At 44.4% G+C, this 6,935-nt stretch overlaps 1 non-coding gene across 1 annotated transcript; it reads right to left on the bottom strand.

Annotated features, from left to right (window-relative positions):
* Positions 1-317: 317 nt before the first annotated feature.
* On the bottom strand, positions 318-507 carry LOC115032733. The gene has a single exon (XR_003838347.1). It is a non-coding gene; the product is annotated as a U2 spliceosomal RNA (small nuclear RNA).
* Between the last annotated feature and the right edge of the window lie 6,428 nt (positions 508-6,935).

Genomic DNA, 6,935 nt, shown 5'->3' on the forward strand with positions numbered 1-6,935 from the left:
GGCCTCAAACTCAGAAATCCACCTGCCTCTGCCTCCCAAGTGCTGGGATTAAAGGCGTGCGCCACCACGCCCGGCTTTAAAATTTTTTATGTGCACTCGCACACGCACATTTGTGTGTGTATGTGTGTGTGTGTTTAAATGAATACCACATGTGTGCGGGTACCCAAGGAAGCCACCAGAGAGGGTGTGGAATCCCTTAGAGTTGGAATTACAGGTGGTTGTGAACAGCCCAAATTCCTAATAGTTAATTAATTTCTTAAATTTATTTTTTAAAGATGTGTTTACTTTTTTATTTTTTATTTTGTAAGTCCCTGGAGGGGGAGTGTACCGTTCCCAGAGGTACTGCAATACCAGATCAATGCATGGATGGATGGAGAAAGCTCCTATTCCAACTCCTGCTTCCAAAAATCCATTTAATATATTGTCCTTGGATAGAGGACGTATCAGATATTGAACGGATAAGAACAAATACTACACTTGATCTTAGCCAAAAGGCTGAAAAGCGATGAAAGGTTTGTTTATTGTATTACTATATATGTATGAGCGTTTTGCCTGTGTGTACTTCTGTGCACCATGTGCATGTAGCTGGTGGCTGCAAGGTTAGAAAAGGACCTTGGTTCCCTGAAACTGAAGTTAAAGATAGTTGGGAGCTACCATGTGGGTGCTAGGAATCAAACCCAGTTCCTCTGCAAGATTGTCCTAGTCAGGGTTTGTGTTCCTGCACAAACCATCAAGACCAAGAAGCAAGTTGGGGAGGAAAGGGTTTATTCAGCTTACACTATCACACTGCTGTTCATCACCAGAGGAAGTCAGGACTGGAACTCAAGCAGGTCAGGAAGCAGGAGCTGATGCAGAGGCCATGGAGGGATGCTACTTACTGGCTTGCTCCCCTGGCTTGCTCAGCTTGCTTTCTTATAGAACCAAGACTACCAGTTCAGAGATGGCACCACCCACAATGGGTCCTCCCACCCTTGATCACTAACTGAGAAAATGCCTTGCAGCTGGATCTCATGGAGGCATATCCTCAAGGGAGGCTCCTTTCTCTGTGATAACTTGAGCTTTGTGTCAACTTGACACACAAAACTAACCAGTACAAAGACCAACATGTGCTCTCAACCAATGAACCAACTCCTCATCCCTCCTAATAGTTAATTCCTTATTGTATAGTAAGGCTGAATAATGTTTATTCAAGTGTGATTATACTTGTATTGAAGACATTTAAATTGCCAAAGGCGGGTGAGCCGACTCATGCCTGTAATGCCAGTACTCAGGAAGCTGAGGTAGGAAGAGTGACATGAAGTTTAGAGTATCCTGGGCGTGTCAGAACAGCATCCTGTGGGAAACAAAATGAAAATGAATCCGAAAAGTCAAAACTCTGGCTTCCTATACAGGCTTTAAGATGGCTGCTCACGACTGTCTGCAACCCCAGCCCCAGGGAATTGGATGCCCTCTTCTTAGCACCCCTGAAGCTTTGAGTTTCAGACTCCAGAACCATGTAAACAGCATCATGACCAACACCTGTGATTCTGCCATTGTGGTACGGAGGCAGGGGGATCAGGAGTTAAAGCTCTTTGACTACCTCTTGGGTTCAAAGCTGAGCTACATGAGAACCTGCCATCTCCAGAAAGAACCTGAGGGCAGGAGAGGGAGTGGCAGATGGAAAGGGTTGATTTAAAGTCTACACAGCAGTCTGGGTTGAGGGATGAGATGTGCTGCCATGCCCCTTTTGTGCCTTGCCAGCCCTGGAGGTGATCTTTCCCTTGTCTGGCTTGTCCATCAGTATAAGCTAGCAACAAGTCAGTTACTTAATAGCTTAAGTTATCAGTTCCAGATTCAGCTACTAACATTCCTGATTATCGGTTTCAGACATCTACCGGGGTCTTGGAATCCATCCACGACAGATAAGGTCGCTTGGAAAGTGTGTGCTTTAACCCCCCTCTTCCTCAGCCCCTAAGACTGGCCTTGGCTTTGAACTCACAGAAATCCACTTGCCTCTGCCTCCTGAGTGCTATGGGTGCATGTGGTTAGTTTTTTTCTTCTCACTCTGTAGCCAAGGCTGGTCTTGAATTTCCAGAGATGGATGGCCGGCTCAGCAACACATTCCTTTACCCTCTGGGCTCAGTAGCCTTCTGTGTATTCTTTTAGTCTGTTCAAGCTGCTATAAGAAACTTATTCTCACCAGGCATGGTGGTGCATGCCTCTAATCCCAGTGCTTGGCAGATAGAGACAAGGCAGATCTCTTCGAGTTTGAGGCCAGCCTGGTCTACAAAGTGGGTTTCAGGACAACCAGGGATGTTATACAGAGAAACCATGACTTGAAAAATCACAAACCAAAACAAAAAAGAAAGGAAGAAAGAAAAAAAAAAGGAATTAATTTATCCTCACAGCTCTGGAATCTGGGAAGTCTAACATCAAGGTGCCCATAGGCTCAGCCGTCACTCTCTAAGTTCAAGTTCATCTCTCTTTGCTGGTCTTAGCCACTGTTCTATTGCTGTGAAGAGATACCAAGACCAAGGCAACCTATCAGAAAAGCATTTAATTGAGGGCTTGCTTACAGTTTCAGAGGGTCAGTCCGAAGCTGTCATGGAGGGGAGCATGGTGTCAGGCAGGCTTGGTCCTGGAGCAGTAGCTGATCCAGAGGCATCAGGCAGAGAACAAAAAGACTGGGCCTGGCGTGGGCATTTGAAACCATAAAGCTTATCCCCAAGGCCACCCAGAGGTGAAAGGTCACACTCCTTAATCCTTCCAAAATAGTTCCATCAACTAGGGACCAAACATTCATATATAGGAGTCTATGGGGACCATTTTCATTCAAGCTACCACATTACTGACTCCTCATGGGGTGGAAGGGATGAGGCAGCGTTCCAATCTCTCCCTTCCTTCCTATCTTTTTTTTTTTTTATATTTTTTATTAGGTATTTTCCTCATTTACATTTCCAATGCTATCCAAAAAGTCCCCAATACACTCCCCCCCTCTTTTTTTTTTAATTTAAGATAAAGTTATTTATCCATCTTCTTCTCTGTCCTTTCTTCCTGTATGTGTGTGTGTGTATATATATATATATATATATTTTTTTTTTTTTTCATGACAGGGTTTCTCTGTGTAGCCCTGACTACCCTGGAACTCACTCTGTAGATCAAGGCTGGCCTCGAACTCAGAGATCTGCCCGCCTCTGCCTCCTGAGTGCTGGGATTAAAGAAGCCACTCCCTCCATCCAGTCCTTCCTGTGTCTTTTGAGACAGGGCCTCTCTGTATACCACGGGTTGGCTGATCTTGAGCTAGGGGGGGCTCCTCTTGCCGTGGCATTACAGGTGTGGGAGATGCTGAGCTTATGCTGTTTACGCTAAGCTTATGCTGAGTTTACATGCTGCCTTTGTTTCACTTCCTGGCAGCCTCCCCTTTTGTCTTAGGACTGGTTCTTCAGTGTGGATCATGGTCACATGTGGCAGAGAGGCTCGTGTGTGGGTTAGCCCTACCTGGTGCTCTGTAAGGATGGAACATAGCTGTTTATCTGTGGGTGTTCAATGTAGCAGTGCTCTCTCTCTATTGGAGAGGGGTTTGAGGCAGGGTCTCATTCTGTATCCTGATCTGGGACTCACTCTATATCCCAGGTCTTGAACTCACAGCAATCCCCTGTCTCATCTTCCCAGTTCTGGGGTTACAGGTGTGCATCACTACACTTAGATAACTCATTCTATTTCATTCAGAGCTGACAATCTGTATTATTTTGATTCTTCTAAGTTTAGTGAAGCTTGTTTTATGGCCCAATACATCTCAGAATTGATCCCTTTGTGACTGAGAACCTAAGCTGTGCTGTTAGCTGCTGGTTTGTTCTCTAAGTGTATTAGTGATTTTTCTCACTGCTGACACAGAATACCAAACAAAAACAACTGGAGGAAAGACAAGTTAATTTTGGCTCACAGTTTGTGGTTACTGCCAATCACAACAGAGATGGCATCAAGATAGCAGCTGCAGGTGGCTGGTCACATTGTATTAAGTCAAGCAGCAGGGAGTAAAATTGCCGACGGCCCCTTTCTTCTTTTTGCTCAGTCTGGGATCCCTTCTAGTGACTAGTACTGCTAACATTTAAGGTGGGTCTTCCTACCTAGAAACCTAATCTGGAGTCTCTTTCACAAACATGCCTAGGGGTTTGTCCCCTAAATGATTCCTGGTTCTCTCGAGTTGACAATCAATTGTAACCATCAAGTATCTATTGGATTTTTGTTTGTTTGTCTTTTTGGTTTTTGTTTTTGTTTTTTTGAGACAGGGTTTCTCTGTGTAGCCCTAGCTGTCCTGGAACTCACTTTGTAGACCAGGCTGGCCTCGAACTCAGAAATCTGCCTGCCTCTGCCTCCCGAGTGCTGGGATTAAAGGCGTGCACCACCACACCCAGCATATCTATTGGGTCTTATTTTGCTTATTTGTTTGTTTGAGACAGCTCTGGCTGGCCTAAAGTTTGTCCTGTAGACCAGGCTTGCCTCAAACTTAGAGAGATCCTCTTGCTTCCCTCTCCAAAGTAAGGGAATCAAAGGTATGCACCACCATCCCTGACTTCTATTGGGTCCTTATGGAGAGTGTTGTTCAAGCTTTCACTGCCTTGTTGATTATCTACCTAGTTCTATTTCTGTAGTGCGGTACTGATGTCATATGGTGTTACACACTTCTAGGCATAGCTTCAAAGACAGGAGGATTACCAGTCTAAGAATCCATGGCTAGCTTACCCAACACAATGAGACATCGTAAACAGAAAGAACAGCCAGGTGTGATCACACACACTATGATCTTTGCCCTTGGGAGGTAGAGGCAGAAGAATCACATGGTTCATCATTTATTGTTATATGTATGGGTGTTTTGCCTGCATGGATGTCTGTGCACCACATGTGTATAGTACCCACCGCGGCCAGAAGAGGGCACCCGGTACCCTGGCTTTACAGATTTAGTGAGTCACAATGTGGGTGCTGGGAATTGAACTCAGGACCTCTGAATCAAACCAGAGTCCTCTGGATAAGGAGCCATTTCTCCAGCCCTGAGACTTGCATTCATTAATTTGTTAATTAATTCCTTCATCGTTCCCTTATGCATCTCTATTTATTTTTTGAGACAGGGTTTTCTTCATGTAGCCTTGTCTGTCATGGAACTCATTTTGTAGATCAGGCTGAACTTGAACTCACAAAGATCCTCCTGCTTCTACGTCCTGCGTGTTGGGGCTGGAGAGATGGCTCTTCATTTAGGAGAACCGGCTGCTCTTCCAGAGGACCGGGTTCAATTCCCACCACCGACATAGCCATCAGAACTGTCTGTAACTTCAACTCCAGGGGATTCCACACTCTCATATAGAAATAAAAATGCAAGGGCTGGTGAGATGGCTCAGTGGGTAAGAGCACCCGACTGCTCTTCCAGAGGTCCAGAGTTCAAATCCCAGCAACCACATGGTGGCTCACAACCATCCGTAACGAGATCTGGCGCCCTCTTCTGGAGTGTCTGAGGACACCTACAGTGTACTTATAATATAATAAATTAAATAAAATCTTTAAAAAAAAAAAAGAAATAAAAATGCAGGCAAAACACCAATGCATATGAAATAAAAAATTTTTTTTGGCAAAAAGTGTAAACAAAGAAAGAAAGAAAGAAAGAAAGAAAGAAAGAAAGAAAGAAAGAAAGAAAGGAAAGGAACTTACCAAAGTCACCCATCCCTTTCACAGGTGAGTCCCTGGGCTTGACCTCACTGCCGGGCATGACAGCAGTGAGCACCTTTATCCACAGAGCTATCTGGCCACTCAAATGAAACCTTGAACTAGCTATGTAGATGAGGCTGACTTTGAACTCTTGCTCTTCCTGTGGATACCACTCAAGTAAAATTACCAGTGTTTACTACTTCACCTGGCTTTACAGTCTATTTTTTTAAAAGATTTATTTATTTTATATATGTGAGTACACTGTCTGCAGACACACCAGAGAAGGGCATCAGATCCCATTACAGATGGTTGTGAGCTACCATGTGGTTGTTGGAAATTGAACTCAGGACTTCTGGAAGAACAGTCAGTGCTTTTAATCACTGAGCCATTTCTCCAGCTCCCACCAGTCTATTCTTTCTTTCTTTTTTTTTTTTTTAAGATTTATTTATTTATTACATGTAAGTACACTGTAGCTGTCTTCAGACACTCCAGAAGAGGGCGCCAGATCTCGTTACGGATGGTTGTGAGCCACCATGTGGTTGCTGGGATTAGAACTCTGGACTTTCGGAAGAGCAGTCGGGTTCTCTTACCCACTGAGCCATCTCTCCAGCCCCCCACCAGTCTATTCTTAAATACTATTATTAAACTACTCATTAGTCAGGGTCAAATATCAAAGTTCTTAGGTATGTGGTGGTACACACCTTTCAGCCCAGCACTCCAAAGGGAGAGGCAGGAGAATCTTGGGAGTTCAAGGCCAGCCTGGTCTACAGAGTGAATTCTAGGACAGCCAGGACTACACAGAGAAACCCTGTCTAGAAAAAACAGATAGATAGATAGATAGATAGATAGATAGATAGATAGATAGATAGAAAGATAGAAAGATAGAAAGATAGATAGATAGATTTCTTACCCCACCCCATTGTCTACTAACATTTCTTTCCCAGGATGCTTTGCTCTGGCTCCTTACCCTTTACAACAGTGGTTCTCAACTACCCTAATGCTGCAATCTCTTGATACAGTGTCTGAGAACTGACATGTGGTGGTGTTTTTCTGGAAGTTGCCTGATGAGAGAACATGTGATGTGTTTGCTGGAGTTGATGCTTGAAAGGATATGTGATGTTCGGAAAGTGCATAAAATATAACCCAACACAGTGGACAGTGCTCTTGCATTGGTTTGCCCTGCAACTCTTTGCTGGTCTTGGTTGGGCTTCGCTAAGGCTGGTCTCCACTGGCAATGCTCTTGCATCGGTTCACCTTGC

The sequence above is a fragment of the Mus caroli genome, chromosome 11 (assembly GCF_900094665.2).
Source record: "Mus caroli chromosome 11, CAROLI_EIJ_v1.1, whole genome shotgun sequence".
In the NCBI taxonomy this organism is placed as follows: domain Eukaryota; kingdom Metazoa; phylum Chordata; class Mammalia; order Rodentia; family Muridae; genus Mus; species Mus caroli.